The 17,111-nt window shown below is 43.6% G+C and overlaps 1 protein-coding gene across 12 annotated transcripts in view; it reads right to left on the minus strand.

Annotated features, from left to right (window-relative positions):
• The window catches only part of mllt10 (MLLT10 histone lysine methyltransferase DOT1L cofactor), a 325,623-nt gene that overhangs the window by 221,038 nt on the left and 87,474 nt on the right, over positions 1-17,111 (minus strand). The window lies entirely within an intron of this gene.

Genomic DNA, 17,111 nt, shown 5'->3' on the forward strand with positions numbered 1-17,111 from the left:
CCTCCAAGTCTTTTTTCTTAATTCATTCACGGGATGTGGGCTTTGCTGGCTGGGCCAGCATTTATTTGCCCATCCCTAGTTGCCCTTGGGAAGGTGGTGGTGAGCTGTCTCCTTGAACCACTGCAGTCCTTGTGGTGTAGGTATACCCACAGTGTTATTAGGAAGGAAGTTCCAGGGTTTTGACCCAGCAACAGTGAAGGAACGGCAATATATTTCCAAGTCAGAATGGTGAGTGACTTGGAGGGGAACTTCCAGGTGGTTGTGTTCCCATCTGTCTGCTGCCCTTGTCCTTCCAGATGGTAGTGGTTGTAGGTTTGGAAGGTGCTGTTGAAGGAGCCTTGGTGAATTCCTGAAGTGCATCTTGTGTATGGTACACACTGCTGTTACTGTGCGTTGGTGGTGGAGAGAGTGAATGTTTGTGGATGTGGTGCCAATTTTAAGTGATTATAATTTGCCTTATGTCTTACATTGTTATTACTTTTATGCATTTACATTGTCATTATTACCATGCATTTACATTGTCATTACTACATTATCACTACCCTATCTTCCCCTCTTCAAGTCTTTGAATTCAAAGGTTCATGCAGTCAGGAGGCCTTATAGCCCTTCCATAACTTATTTGCACCACTGTCGGAGGAGTGGAGGCTTTGTCGCTGCTGGTTCTTCCTGTAGGTTTGGAGGGTACTCTGGCATCTCGGCATGTTACTCGATATCTCTCCATTGAACAGTGGGGGATGGATAGTCTCGGGATGGGGAGCAGACTCCTCCTGTTTCTCCTGACTGTGCCCTCTGCAGTGCCAACCATGGAGGTGCATGGTTGGTCCTCGTCCTTTCTAATGATGGTACCTTCTTTCTCAAGGTCTTTAATCCAGGCCTTGTCACCTTTCTGTAATTATGGCAAGTGCCTGGTGAGGTACCTTCTGTCGTAGGCAGAAGCTTGCTTCTGCCTGGGAGACTGCTCTCTTGCTTGGATGTCGTGGTAATCCTTGGTGACCAAATTTGGTATGAGTTTCTTCGGCAGGATTGGAAGCTGCATCCTGAGTTTCCTGTCCAACAGGAGTTCAGATGGGGACAGGCCACATTGTTAAGGGGTGGACCTGTACGCAAGCAATGCTGTGGGAAGTCCTCGTTCTTTTTTTTAGGAAAGCTCAGCCTCTCCATTTGACTGCAGGTATCTCAGGGAGCTGATGCGGTGGTAGAAGCAAGATGTGGCAGTGAAGTATGTGAAGTACTCATTTGAAAATCGTGAGCTGTTCTCAGACATGATCTCATCTGGGATGCCGTGGCTTGCGAACTTCTCTTTTAGTGCTTTAATCACTGCCGATGTGGTAGTCGTATATAGTTGCTTCGCCTCAACCTATCTGGAGAAGTAGTCCACCACTATAAGGAATGGTTTGCTGATGGAGACGAACAGGTCAATGCCCAGCCTCTCCCATGGCCTGGTTGGGAAGTATGGAGGCTGGGGGAAGAGAGAAATGAAGGGCTTTCTTTGAGCCTACCTGTACAACATACACACCTGTCAATTTGCAATGGTACGCCATCATAGAAAAGGAAGTCTTCACATGGCCTTGGAAATGACTGGATTTGTGCTCTACAGTTGGCAATGCCCAGGTGCCCTGGTTTATTTATTTATTTTTTTTAAAAAGGATCTCTGGCCTCAGGAACGCTGGGATGACCAGCTGCTCATGCTAGACCAGAAAGTCATCTCTAATCGTAAAGGAGTTTTTTTTTTGTTGGGCCTAGGTTTTCATGGTTCCTCCATTTGGTCTTTGCTGAGGCCATCCTTGGCAATATCTGGAGATGCCGCACACTCCTCATTATGCATTTGTTCCTGGCGGATTTGTTGGAGTTCACTTGCGGTCACTGACGAATGTTCCTTTGCCAATTGGGACAGCGTTTTCAGTTCTTTAATGAGATTTACATCTTGTTTTGTCGGGAGGCCTACTGTGGCCTTTGAAGGTGTGTCTCCTATTGTCTAGTTTTTACCTTGAACATGCACCATGTAGGCGTATCTCATGAGGCGTGGGCGAAACTTCTAGACTCTGGAATTCAGCTTCGCTGGCTGTTGTTCATCCAATAAGCAGGATAGTAGCTTGTGGTCCATTTTGATTATAACCTTGAGGCCGATGATACAGTTTGAAAACTTCTCATGCCCACCTGACTGAGAACTACCTTTTCTATGATGGCGTATCTCATCTCCGTGTACTACAGCCCTCTGTTCGCGTAATACACAGGTTGGCAACTTCCATCCAGCTGCTCCTAGAATAGGACCGCTCCCTGACCTATGGCTGAAGCATCTGCTGCTATGGTAGTGGGCAGGGCTCGGTCACAGTGGGCCAGAATATCCGTGGGAGAGCAGCATCGCCTTGATGCGAATGAAAGCTTGCTCTTGATGCGAGTCCCAGCACCATGCTTGGTCTTTCTTAAGTAGATGACTCGAGGGTTCTTCGATTTGTGCCAAATTCAGTAAAAATTTCACCATCCCCAAGAATCGCTAGAGATCTGGAATTGAGGATGGGGTTGGGAACTTGATTTTTTTGTGGGTCTGCCATGATGCCTTTATTGCTGATGACGTGGCCCTGGAATTGAACTGATGCTATGAAAAACTCAAATAAAAAGAAAAAATACTGGAAAAACTCAGCTGGTCTGACAGCATCTGCGGAGAGAAAGACAGAGTCAACATTTTGAGTCCATATGACTCCTCCAGAGTGGAAGGTCTATGGAAAACTCGCTCGTCATTCAGCTTCAGTCCTGCTTCCTGTAAGCGGTCTTAGAGCGCTGTGAGTCTCTTGTCATGTTCATCCACCATTGCACCACGAGCCAATACATTGCCCATGTGGCAAATGACCCCCTGAAGGCCCTGAAAAATGGCTGACATCATATGTTGCAATATTTCTGGCACTGAAGTGATTCAAAATGGCAGGTGGTTAAAGCAGAATCTGCCAAAGGGGGTAATAAATGTTATCAGCAGCCTAGGCTCTTCATCAAAGGGGAACTGCCAAAAGTCTCTGTTTGCGTCCAGTTTTGAAAATACCATGCTCTTCAAGAGTTTGGTGAGGCTTTCGTCCACAGAGACATGGGATGTGCTTCTCTGGCTAAGGCTTTATTGAGCTGTGTCAGGTAAACGATGATATGGATAGAACAGTTCAGTTTTGGGACAGGGACCAGCCCGGAACACCATGCAGTTGGTTGTGCGACTGGGGAAATGACTGCCATGTTTGTCATCTTGTCCAGCTGCTGCTGCACCTGCTTCATGAGTGTGTGTGGAATCTTACATGGTGTGAGTAGGCACACTGGTTTAGCATCCTCTCTGTGTTATCCAGTATGTGTTTTCCAGTCACCCCAGTCTGAACTCACATTTGTACTTACAGTCAGGCCCTTGCTGGCTGACCTCATCAATCTTCTGTAACAGGTTAAGTTCAACACAGGTTTTGCAGCTTAGTAATGAACAGTCCTGGTTATGGATCGCAAAGAGTCTCATGGATTGTTTTATTCTTGTATCTGTGTCACCTGCAGGTGCCTTTCACCAGCACCTTTAAGCCTCCTGCCTTGTATAGGGGTATTGTGGGCAGCATCAGCCACTGTGTCACTAGCCATGGTTTTCTGTCTGACAGGACTGTTCCACTGGCTCCTATGTTTAATTTAAAAATTGTTAAATGGCCATTTACTGAAACGTCCACGTTCCAAAATGAAAAACCAAGGTTTTTGACGTCACCCAAGAAGCACGTCTGTCTCTCTTCCAGGCTTGCAGTCTCAACTTCATAGATAGTCTTTGGGCCTTCTGTGCATTTCAGAGTTTTCGCCCTGCACAGTTTTCTACAGTACCCAATCCTGTTGCACTGAAAGCATTAGGCTGAAATTGCAGGGCACCGATCTTGTCTGTGGGGCACTTTGCTCCACAGCACTGGCATGGTCACTCTAATGGCCATATTGGATGTTGCTTTTCCTGGCCTGGACTGTCCATGTGGTTTTGCTACTTAACGAGCTGCACTGTGGGTTGGCCTCTGCACCACGGTTTATTTTTTCCCTTTAAAATGGTTCTGCGCTGATCACAGAGTTCTGGCTGTCCAACTACCTGGTTTGCCTTTACCAGGGTTACCATTTTGCTTTGCTTGCATGAAGTCAGAGAGTGCGTCGTCCGCTACCAGCGTCACCATATTCGCAATCTTCTGCCATCCTGTACAGATCAATGATAAATGAATCGACAGGTTCTCCTGGTTTCTGGACTTGCTTGTTAAATTTAGCTCTTTCGAGTATTTTACTGCTTCTTAGATTAAAATAAATTCCAAAAGATTTTAGCGTTTCTTCAAATGTAGCAAATGATTCATCACTTCCCTGTCTTGCAATAATGTTGCCCACAATCGGGCTACCGATTAAAGCAGTGTTTTAATCTGCTCTGCTTCTGACTTATTGTCTAAACAATGCTGTATCTGAGCAATCTTTTCCTCTGAAGTCCCCAATTATGTGATTGCTCTGGACCTTGGATTAATCCAAATTGATCTGGAATTGTGGGATTCTGATCCATACTCAAATTTTTAAAGTGTGGGTTCTGCTTTAGGAGTTTTCTCAATTTCAAGATCGGGTCACCATTCACTTGGAGATAAATGGATTTCCTGCGCTTGCCAGTTTTGGCAGGCTCTGGTACAATGGCGATCGCCCTCAGCTTGAAAGTTTCTCAACAATGGCTGTCTGGAACTGCTGCCTGCAGAATTCTCTTGCTCAGAGTTTATGCTTGAAGTCACAAATTGCTCAAATCATGCCTTTTGCTCGCCTTTAGCTGCATTTAGAAGTACCACAATATTCAATTAATTTTGAAATTTTTCAGAGCAAGCTCGGATGCCAAATATTAAGATGCTGACTCGGATTTTATCAGTGGCTTTTTTCAATCTGCATTTCTGATTCTGAAATTGTTAAATATTTCTCAGGACTTGCTGTAGCCTGGAATTTTAAAAAATTTAGCTCACCCTTACTAGGTCTGCTGACTCCAGTGCTCTGGGATTTGATATGGGTTTTCTGCTGCAGTAAATAATTTTAAATCTCTGCCTTCAGCTTCCAAGCCTTTCTTAGAACTTTTTCTTGGCAGTTTTTCCTTTGTGACTGTGCTTCTGGAGCTTCTTTTCAGGTCAGATGGCTTTGCTGAATTTTTTTTCAGTCTTCCGGCATTTTAGTTTTTCTCTGCATTTATCCGCAAGGTTTTGGGCATTTTCCACAAGCTGCCACCATGTTGTAGGGTGTTCGTTACAGTTTGGTAGGTCTAAAGTCTTTGTAGTCATATGTAGTGGTACGACCGCAGTCCATGTTATTCAATTAGCAAGCCAAATCCCAGAGGGAAACTTGACTTACTGGTCATAACTTATTTTTCTGTATTTTGAAAACGAGGGGAAAACTACTGATCCCAGAAGCACAGAATTCCAGTAACGCTTTTAGGATTTTAAAGTTAAAAGATTTATTAACAAGAAGGAAAAAAACACATGAGTAAAATTACACAGTTGAAACAATCTTACAAAACATTCCCCAAAATACCCACTTAGTCAGAACACACAAGTAAACTGCTTGGCAACAGCTCCCTTATGATTTTTAACCGTAAGAATCCAATAATATTACCCAAGGCAAAAACTGCAGCTACTTTAATAAAGTATACCACACGACTTCTCACTCTCTTCCACTCCGCTGTGGAGATCTGAAGGAAGTTCAGAAACAGACTGCTTTCTGAAAACAAAGACTTTTCTGGCTTCAAACTGGATAGCTGCTTCAAATTCAAAACTATTCTCAACACAAGGCTGGTCTCAGGACATCTCCACAAACACAGCCACCTCAACTCAACATCTCCCTTAAATATCTTTTTTTTCCCCTTTCATCCTAGACTACATTACATGGAACCATAGAACACTACAGCACAGAAAACAGGCCATTCGGCCCTTCTAGTCTGTGCCGAAATATTATTCCGCTAGTCCCATTGACCTGCACCTAGTCCATAACCCTCCAGACCTCTCCCATCCTACCTTGGTTTGACCTTCCAAAATGTAACACCTCACACTTTTCTGCAATAAATTCCATCTGCCATTCTCTGGCCCATTTTTCCAGTTGGTCCAGATCTCTCTGCAAGCTTTGAAAGCCTTCCTCGCTGTCCACAACGCCTCCAATCTTAGTGTCATCAGCAAACTTGCTGATACAATTCACCACATTATCATCCAAATCATTGATATAGACAACAAACAACAATGGTCCCAGCACAGATCCCTGAGGCACACCACTAGTCACAGACCTCCAGTCTGAGAAGCAATCATCCACTACCACTCTCTGTCTTCTCCCACACAGCCAATTTCAAAACAAGTTTACAACCTCTCCATGGATACCAAGTGTCTGAACTAACCTCCCATGTGGGACCTTGTCAAAGGCCTTACTAAAGTCCATGTAAACAACATCCACAGCCTTTCCTTCATCTACTTTCTTGGTAACCTCCTCGAAAAACTTTACAAGGTTCGTTAAACATGACCTACCATGCACAAAGCCATGCTGACTATCCTTAATCAGCCCTTGGCTGTCCAAATAATTATATATCCGATCTCTCAGAACACCTTCCAATAATTTACCTACTACTGACGTCAGGCTCACTGGCCTGTAATTACCTGGTTTACTTTTGGAGCCTTTTTTAAACAATGGAACAACATGAGCTACCCTCCAATCCCCCGGCACCTCACCCGTGGCTAAGGACATTTTAAATATTTCTGCCAGGGCCCCTGCAATTTCTATACTAGTCTCCCTCAAGGTCCGAAGGAATATCATGTCAGGCCCAGGGGATTTATCTACCTTTATTCGCTGTAAGGCAGCAAGCACCTCCTCCTCCTCTTTAATCTCTATATGTTCCATGACACTACTGCTTGTTTCCCTTCCTTCCTTATACACTATGCCAGTAAATACTGATGCAAAAAAACTATTTAAGATCTCCCCCATCTCATGAGGCTCCACACATAGACGACCACTCTGATCTTCAAGGGGACCAATTGTGTCCCTTACTATCCTTTTACTCTTAATATACTTGTAGAAACCCTTCGTGTTTACTTTCACATTATCTGCCAAAGCAACCTCATGTCTTCTATTTGCCTTCCTGATTTCCTTTTTTAGTATTTTCTTACATTTTTTAAACTCTACAAGTACCTCATTTGCTCCTTGTTGCCTATACCTGCTATACACCTCTCTCTTCTTAACTAGATCGCCAATATCCCTTGAAAACCAAGGTTCCCTATGCCTGTTAACTTTGCCTTTAATCCTGACAGGAACATGCAAACTCTGCACTCTCAAAATTTCGCTTTTGAATGCCTTCCACTTACTGAACACATCCTTGTCAGAAAACAACTTATCCCAATCCATTCTTCCTAGATCCTTTCTCATTTCCACAAAATTGGCCTTTCTCCAATTTAGAATCTCAACTCGAGGACCAGACCTATCCTTATCCATAATTAGCTTAAAACTAATGACATTGTGGTCACTGGACCCAAAATGTTCGCCTACACACACTTCTGTCACCTGACCTGTCTGGTTCCCTAATAGGAGATCAAGTATTGCATCCTCTATCGTTGGTACCTCTATATATTGATTTAGAAAACTTTCCTGAACACATTTGACAAACTCCAAGCCATCCAGCCCTTTTACAGTATGGGAGTCCCAGTCAATATGTGGAAAGTTAAAATCTCCTACTATCACAACTTTCTGTTTCTTACACCGGTCTGCTGTCTCTCTACAGATTTGCTCCTCCAATTCTGACTATTGGGCGGTCCTATTAGCGTGGTCACACCTTTCCCATTCCTCAGCTCCACCCATGTGGCCTCTGTAGACGAGCCCGCCGGGCTGTCCTGCTTATGCACAGCTGTGATATTTTCCCTGACTAGTAATGCCACTCCTCCCCCTTTCATCCCTCCCCCTCTATCACGTCTGAAACAACGGAACCCCGGAACATTGAACTGCCAGTCCTGCCCCTCCTGCAACCAAGTCTCACTAATAGCAATAATGTCGTAATCCCAGGTGCCAATCCACGCCCTAAGCTCATCTGCCTATAAATAAAAAGACTATTTCATTGGTTGCAAAGTTCTTTGGGACATCCTGAAGTCATACAAGTTGCTGTACAAATGTACGGTCATTTGTTCTTTCGTCACTTAGCTGGCCTGGACTGGTGCAATCTATGCTGAGGTGCTGCAGATAGCAGCTGAGCCATCTAGGCCCAAGGCTGCTCAAAATTGGCCTCCAAGGCCATCTAAAGTTTCCTCAATGTGAGCTCAGCAGCCTTCAACTTTCAAAGTTGTAATCACTTGCAGAAGCATCAAGTTAGGAAAACAAACACACAAGATAGGCACTTCTTGCTTGCACAAGGGTGGTTAATCTTTTTTTGCCAATGCTGTTAGATAAATTTGTGCGTTTTTATGGATTTGGAGTTTGCACTTGTCTTTACAATGCAGCACGGCAACCCATAAATTTGGAGTTAAGGAAGACAATCAGATTACAGATCTAAGAAAAACTATAACAATTGTTGAGACTGTTGGTGAATTGGGAGTGGGAGGTCTAATAATAGTTGGAAGTGCTCCTCAATTAGCTTATATCTGAGTTCGGGTACATAACACTCTAGTGGCAGCTGCCTCACCACCCTCTCCTTGCTTTTCATTTTCGATAACCCCAGCATTTCAGTCTTCAAGTGTTGGTCTCATTCAGCTTAACCTTAGCCTGTCATCATTTCTTCAAGGGAAGGAATGGCAGTGCAGCCTTAAATTTACCCGGCCACTTTTTAGCAAACAAGAACAGGAAATTAAATCACATCAGCACCAATTTGGAACTGGCTTTTTAAACAAATTAGGACATTTGAACCAACGGTCATGAAGACCCGCTCATCAGAGCTATCTAAATACTTACAGTACTTACAGGTTTGTTACTAGTTTACCATTTAATTGACATTACATACTTTGATTTTCAAAAAGGCATTTGTTACGATACTAGAATAATCCAGAGACAAAAGTTAAATACTGCAGGATGCTGGAAATCTAAAATAAAAAAAATGCTGGAAAAACTCAACAGGTCCGGCAGCATCTGTGGAGACAGAAACAGAGTTAACGTTTCGAGTCCGTATGGCTCTTTAGCTCTGTAGAGGAGTTACACGGACTCAAAACATTAACTCTGTTTCTCTCTCCACAGATGCTGCCAGACCTGCTGAGTTTTTCCAGCATTTTTTGTTTTCGTTATATATTATGTATAATAATCCAGAGACCTGGACTAATAATCCAGAGGGCTCATGTTCAAATCTAACCATGGTAATTTGACAAGTTCAATTCAGTTAAGAAAATATGGCATCAGTAAAGAAGCTGTCAAACTGTTATAACAACGAAACTGGATTACCGATGTCCAGTGAAGAAAACCTCACCAACATATCTGACTCATAATTATCCTTTGAAGCAGCCTAGCAAGCCACTCACATCTAAAGCAATAACTCCCAGCCTCAATACCGACATTCAGTCCAAGAGTGAATTTTTAAAAAAACATGTTAAGGCAGAGCCCAATGGAACCAGTGGCACATTTTGGGTTAACAAGAATATCATTCTCGTTGACATAAGGTTATTATTAACAGTAGCAGTTCCACATGCTAATCAGCACGAGGAATTTTTTCTAAGCCCTGAAAATGGTGTATAGCCCTCCCTCACATAGTTACTCACCTGTTCTCAGCACTGACTGGGAATCTCTCCTAAAAAACATGATAGGTACCAAAGTGCGCTGGGCTGAGGATTTTAGGGTATGCTTAACTGCCCATCCACCGTAAATGAGGTCGCTATAGAAAAGCTTCCAGACTGGCCCTAGTATGAAAATCTAGACAGCAAAGCTGTGTGGAGGTTGACAAAGCCATCAGTTATCTACACTCAAGGAGAGCTCCAGGTTCAGACAGGTTCTCAAGATACATTTACAAATCTGGGGAGCCCCAGCTAGCCATCAAACTTGCACAGTTATGTCACAGAATGTGGGACCATTCCCCAGGAGTTGAAGAATACCACAACTGTTCACATGTACAAAGGAAAGGGACAAAAATCTGTGTGACAACCACAGAGAAATCTCGCTGCTTGTGATAGCTGGTAAGATTCAAACAAAATTCCTACTCAACAGACTGGTAAACCACATAGCAAAATGTGTGCTGCCAGAAAGTCAAAGTGGGTTCAGAAAAGACAGATGCACCTGCAACATCATCTTCCACCTTCGGCAAATACAATAGAAATGCCAGGAACAACAGGTGGGACTCTACTGTGCCTTTATTCACCTGAGGAAGGCCTTCGACACAGTAAACAGAGAGGCCTTGTGGAAAGTCTTAGCCAAACTTGGGTGTCCTGATAAAGTTGTAAACCTGACATAAAGGTCACACAATGGAATGATGGCCATGGTGAATACAATGACCCCTTTGGGGTAACAAGTGGTGTGAAGCAGGGGTGTGTCACAGCCCTTATGTTCTTCTACATATTATTTGCTTCCATGCTTTCTTGGGCATTTGATGGAAACGTTGATGGAATATACATTCAATTCAGAACAAATGGCAATCTCGAGATAACTGAAATCCTCAACTAAGGTATCACGGATGATGGAAATTGCTGTTTGCCAATGATTGCGCCCTCATGTCACACTCTGAGCAAGGCCTTCAATAGATCATGGGCTGCTTTTCACAAGTGCCCAATGACTATGGGCTCTGCCTGTACCCCACCTACTATAACTAACGATGACACAATCCTGAAGGCCGTAGATAACTTTCTACCTATCTTGGAAGCACTATCTCTAGAAATGGCTGCATTGACAGCGAGGCAGCAAATAGAATTGCCAGAGCAAGCTCAACATTTGTCCATTTATGCAACAGACTGTGGAGGAAACAAGGTATCAAACTTACAACAAAACTTGCTGTGTACAAAGCCATGGCACTACCTATCCTCCTATATGCCGTACCAATCCTCCTATATGCCTGTGAGGCATGGACTACCGACTCAAGACATAAGCAATTGGATAGGTTCCACAAGAGATGCATTCAGAACATCATAGACATAAATAGGAGGACAAAGTGCTCAGCATTGAAGTATTTCAAAGAGAAGTGTCTGGAATTGAAGCACTCATCAGAGATCAGCTTAGATGGAGTGGACATGTAGCATGTATGGCCGATGATAAAATTCAGATGGTCATGTATTCACAACTTAAACATGGACAACACGTGTGAGATAAGCCAAGTTCAAATTTCAAGGACTCTTTGAAGGAGGACCTGAGGAATGTGGCATGTACACCACAGACTGGGAGAAAACCACACAAGGGAGAACTACCTGGGGAGCAATCTCAAGTAGTGGCATTGTTTCCTTCAAACAGCAAAGAATACAAGCAGCTAAGGACAAAAGGCAAGCTAGAAAGACAGGCAGTCCCAACGAAATCAGACAATTTATCTTTGCCCGGACTTTGGTTAGCAACCGGGCTCCACAGCCACTTTAAAACACACAATAGATGACTCTACAGATACAAGAGATGGCCTTCTTCGATAATAAATGGAAACTGAAGACGACGTCTGCATGGGGAACGGTTACTAGTGGAGTCCCTTAGGAATCAGTGTTGGAACTGATTGCTCTTCACCATCTTTAGCAATAATCTGGATGAAGGCACAAGAGAAATTGTGTTTATAAATGCAGAAGTCAGGATCTTCGTGCATGATACTGCCAACAACCACATCGAACAACAGCCAGCCAGAAAAGGACTGGATGAAAGCCCAACTCTGGAGGAAACTGTGACCGCCATCAACCAAATGAAGAGCAACAAAGCCCCTGGAATCAATGGAATTCCACCCAAAGTCCTGAAGTATGGCAGCCTTGCCCTACATGCCAAGCTCCATGGGATCTTCGCGATGCCATTATTGTCACCTTATACAAAAACTAGAAAGAAAAGTCAGGCTGCTCCAGCTACTGTGGGATTACCACCCTTTTTAGTGCTGGGAAGATCCTGGCTAGAATACTTCTGAACAGGCTTGTGCTTACCATTACAGAAGAAAATCTGCTAGAGAGCCAGTGCTACTCCAGAGCAAATAGAGGCACCACAGACATGGTATTTGCACTCAGGCAAATACAAGAAAGGTGTTGTGAGCATAACAAAGGCCTGTACAAAACTTTTGTAGACGTCTGCAAGGCATTCGACAGTGTGAGCAGAGGGCTCTGGAAAATCCTTGGAAAAACTTGGATTCCCACCAAAGTTCCTGGCCATGGTGTAGCAACTTCATGTAAATCAGTACAGACAAGTCAAGCACTACAGAGACCTCCTGAGTCCATTCTGTATCTCTAATGGCGAGGCAGGGATGTGTGCCCCTTTACTTCCCCCCTCCTCACCATCCAAGGGCCAAAACACTCCTTTCAAGTGAAGCAGCATTTCACTTGCACTTCCCTCAATTTAGTCTACTGCATTCGCTGCTCCCAATGTGGTTTCCTCTACATTGGAGAGACCAAACGCAGACTGGGTGACCGCTTTGCGGAACACCTTCGGTCTGTCCGCAAGTACGACCCAGACATCCCTGTTGCTTGCCATTTCAACACATCTCCCTGCTCTCATGCCCACATGTCTGTCCTCGGCCTGCTGCAATGTTTCCAGTGAAGCTCAATGCAAACTGGAGGAACAGCACCTCATCTTCCGACTAGACACTTTACAGCCTTCCGGACTGAATATTGAGTTCAACAACTTTAGATCATGAACTCTCTCCTCCATCCCCACCCCCTTTTCCCATAATTTATATATATTTTTCTTTTCCCACCTATTTCCATTATTTTTAAATGTATTTCCATCCATTGTTTTATCTCTACCTTTTAGCCTATTTCGATCCCTTCCCTCCACCCCACCCCCACTAGGGCTATCTGTACCTGGCTCGTCCTGCTTTCTACCCTTAATGTCACCATTAGCACATTTCTTAGCTAATATCACCACTGTCAACACCTCTTTGTCCTTCTGTCTATGACATCTTTTTGCAATCTCCACCTATCACTGGCCCTCTATCCAGCTCTACCTGTCTGCTTCCCCCCCCCAAACCAGCTTATATTTCATCTCTTTTCTATTTTTCCTTAGTTCTGGTGAAGAGTCATACGGACTCGAAACGTTAACTGTATCCCTCTCCGCAGATGCTGTCAGGCCTGCTGAGCGTTTCCAGGTATTTTTGTTTTTGTTTCGGATTTCCAGCATTCGCAGTTTTTTGCTTTTATCCCACATCTTCTTCAGCATGATACTGCAGCAGGCAATAGAAGACCTAGGAGAGGGAGCTTACATGTGCTTCCATACTGATGGAGGTCTCTTCAACCTTAGGCATCTTCAGGCTCACATAAAGACATAAGGAAAGCTCATTGTGAACTTATTTTCACTGATGAATGCGCTCTCCTGCCCCACAGTCAATCGGATTTGCAACATATAACATGACATTCCTCCGAGGTGGCACAACTCTTCGGACTAAAAATCAGTTTAAAGAAAACTATAGTCCTGCACCTGCCTGCACCCCAAGATGATTACAGACCACCAAGCATTGTCATCAAGAGAACTGAGCTGAATGCCAAAAAGCATCCTCCCTAAGTGGGGAACATCATCTCTTTTGATGCCGCCATAGACAAGGAAGTGGGCAATAGGCTTTCAAAAGCTAGCAGTGCATTCGGTAGACTTTGCAAACAAGTATGGAGCAACCGCAGCCTCAGAGCACAGACCAAACTCAAAAGTGCATAAAGCCATGGTCCTCACCACCCTCCTGTATGGCTCCGAGTCATGGGTCCCGTATCGGCGTCATATACAAATGCTAGAGAGTTTCCATACGCACTGCCTCGGTAGCATCCTCAAGATTCACTGGCAGGACCACATCACAAACATAAAGTCCTGGAAACAGCTAACAACTCCAGCATCGAAACCATCCTTCTGCGAAGCAAACTGCGTTGGGCGGATCACATTGCCCGGACGGAGCTGCCCGAGATGGTATGGAAATCTGACAATTGACAAACGGAACAGAGGAGCCCCATGTAAAGCTTTCAAGGACACCCAGAAGAAGTCCCTCTCTGTGTGCCACATGGATCATCATCACTGGGAAGCACAGGTCCTAGATCATGATGCCTAAAGACAATACATTTGGAGAGCTAGACACCTTTAAGACCGAGCAAAAAACCAGCATGGAAGAAAAGAGGAGGAGAAAGATAGATCAAACTGTCCCCAGCAGTGACTGCACCTTACTTGCACCCGCTGTGGGAGAATCTGCTAGTCATGTTTAGGCCTGACTAGCCACCAGTGGACCTGCGATCATTGAGCACAAACCTTCCTAAAATCTTCGCCTGCGAAGAAACGCGGAGAGAGAGATAAAAAAACATAGATTACAGGCAGAGCTAGACACAATAAGGAACTGGGCTGTGTTTCTGCCAGATCTGATAATAGTTGAATGTAATGTTATGCACAAGGGTCAGACTAATGCCATTCTAAACAGACTTATGCCACTCAAATAGGCTTAGTTTGATATATTCACTAAAGATGCATTGACATTAGTGTTATGAGATAGAGATATATAAAATAGTTAAAAATTGTGTTCTTACTATAGAATGGTTAGAAATTACACACATACATTATACAACGTTATGGCTGTTAAATGTTAGGCGCTGCTTTTTTTCTCCAAAGGACAAGCAGATTAATCGAATAAACACTAGCTTGTGCAGCTACTCTCTAAACACCTTCAAAAAAAAAATCTAGGCTCGTTCCTGGCTGTGGCGAAGATAGTGTTTTATAAAAGATCGGTAAAATACTAGGTAATATAAACATGGTCAATGAAGATTCCTAAACTGGTTTAGTTGCCTAAGAGAGTCTAAGTGGAATTTGACAGATATTCCTCCACTAATTTGTCTTAGTATTTCTTCCTCCCTTGGGAGAGTGCATGGCTGCTTGTGGACACAAGGGGCAGGGAGTTTAGGTCACTGGAGGGGGCGAGTTCAGGGACAGGCTGTCATTTGCTTAAATGCACCCCCTGGGGCAGCGTGCCTGTTTACAGACGCAATGCCAGCATGCTCAAATTTCAGGATGTGTTGATGGAAGCTCAAAGAGGCAACCTACCCGATCTTCTTTAGTGGCCATTTAAGGCCATTAACGAGTTTGTTGTCAGCTCACTTGAGACAAATTTGAAGTATCTTTTCATGGATTGTGTTTCTTGCACCATCAGAACCAAGACACGGAGGTAGCGGTGGTGACACAACATGCAATGGCGCAACGGAGGCAAAAGGCAACACTGAGCCAAGAAGACTGTGAAATGGCCCTCAGTGCTGACAGCAGAAATGATGCAGAGTTATTAGGAACAGTAAATTGCCAAGATACACTGAGAAATAGGATTCAATACAGACTGAAATAAAAACAAAGCTCTGGTAACACGCCAGCAAGTCTATTATCATCTGTAATAAGGGTAGGCTAATATTTAAACTGCAGACCCTTTTTACAGCCCTCCTTGTCTCTTCTTCTTTGGCTTAGTGTTTATTTTTCCTCATGCCTCTGTTTAGATGGTTTTTCTACAGTAAAGGCACTATATAAATGGTAGCTTTTGTAACAGTTAGAATTGACAACATCTGCATCCAAGATGTTAATCTGTCCTTTCCCTTTGGGGAAGTTTATGGGCCAACTGCTTATTTATAGTATGGACGCTCTCCCTGCCCTCTGCTCAAGCTATGATTCCATTTAGTGGACCAACAGCAGCCTCAGAAAAGGTTACCACTCAACCACTTCTGGCTTGATCCCACCTCGTTCCGGTATTCACTGCTGCTAATTGGATGGTAAACAACTTTTCGCCAATTAGGCACTCTGCATATCAAAACTGTGGTGTATGCACGTTTCCACGTCAATGCGGAGGGTCGGGGCTCTGGAGCTGGGGTTCCATCCCAGGAATTAAAATCTCACCTAGGGTGTCTAACGCTGATGCTTCAGGCATCACAACTGTGTGGGATAAGCCAAATGGACCAGATGACCTTATTTTGTCCATAATTTTCATACGTGTACACCATGCAAGGCTGCACACTCAAAGATGCCAAGTAGCAGAAGCACCTGGATGTTACAGTACATAGACTCAACCAGTCTACTGAAAAGCCTTCATCAAAATAGATACTTCCAGTTTGAAAACAAAATCTGTTTTTGACATTCAAGCGTAGAGGGGTGATATTTTATAACATCACCCCTTTCCCCATATAATTTTTTGTAAAGAACAATGCATTTTCATTTTAATATTGGACTATTTTACTTTTTGTTCAATGTTTTAAACACAAATAAAACATTCTAGACAGGCTGTAAACAAAGGCAATTCATGCTAACATTTTTATTTGAAGGCTTGGTTTAAAATTCACAATGTAATTTTTTTAAATCTTCCATTTATGTAGCACCTTTAATGTAGTAAATGTCCCAATACGCATCACAGGATCGTTATCAAACAAATTCTGGCACCGAGCCACATAAGGAGGTTTTAAGACAGATGATCAAAAGTTTGGTCAGAGATAGGTTTAAAGGAGGGGAAAGGGTTGGAGATATGGAGAGGTTTAGGAAGGGACTTGCAGAGGTTAGTGCCCTGGCAGCTGAAGGCACGTCACCAATGGTGTAAGATCAGGGATGCTCAAGAGACCAGATATCTTGGAGAGTTGTAGGGCTGGAGAACACTACAGAGATAAAAGGGGGGGGGGGGGGGGGGTGAGAGGGCATGAAGGGGTTTGAAAACAAGGATGAGAATTTTAAAATTGGGCCATTGCTTAACTGGAAGCCAATATAGGTAAGGGTGTGCAGGAGTGATGGATGAACAGGAGTTGGTGAGAGTTAGGACACAGACAGTATAATTTTAGATGACCTCAAGTTTGCTGAGGGTAGATTGTAGCAGGCTGGCAAGGAGTGCATTAAATAGTTAAGATTAGGGGTAACAAAGGCATGAATGTATATCTAAATGTATATATAAAATGCCTGCTGATATTTAATATAATCTATATAGGAAAATAGTACTAATTATAAATTGTATTGGATTCAGTCATGCCACATATCCTTTTTACACTCATTTCTTATCTCCAGTCAGTGAAGTGGATCAACACCTGATTTTTAAACTATTA

Source organism: Cetorhinus maximus, chromosome 3, assembly GCF_964194155.1.
Source record: "Cetorhinus maximus chromosome 3, sCetMax3.hap1.1, whole genome shotgun sequence".
In the NCBI taxonomy this organism is placed as follows: domain Eukaryota; kingdom Metazoa; phylum Chordata; class Chondrichthyes; order Lamniformes; family Cetorhinidae; genus Cetorhinus; species Cetorhinus maximus.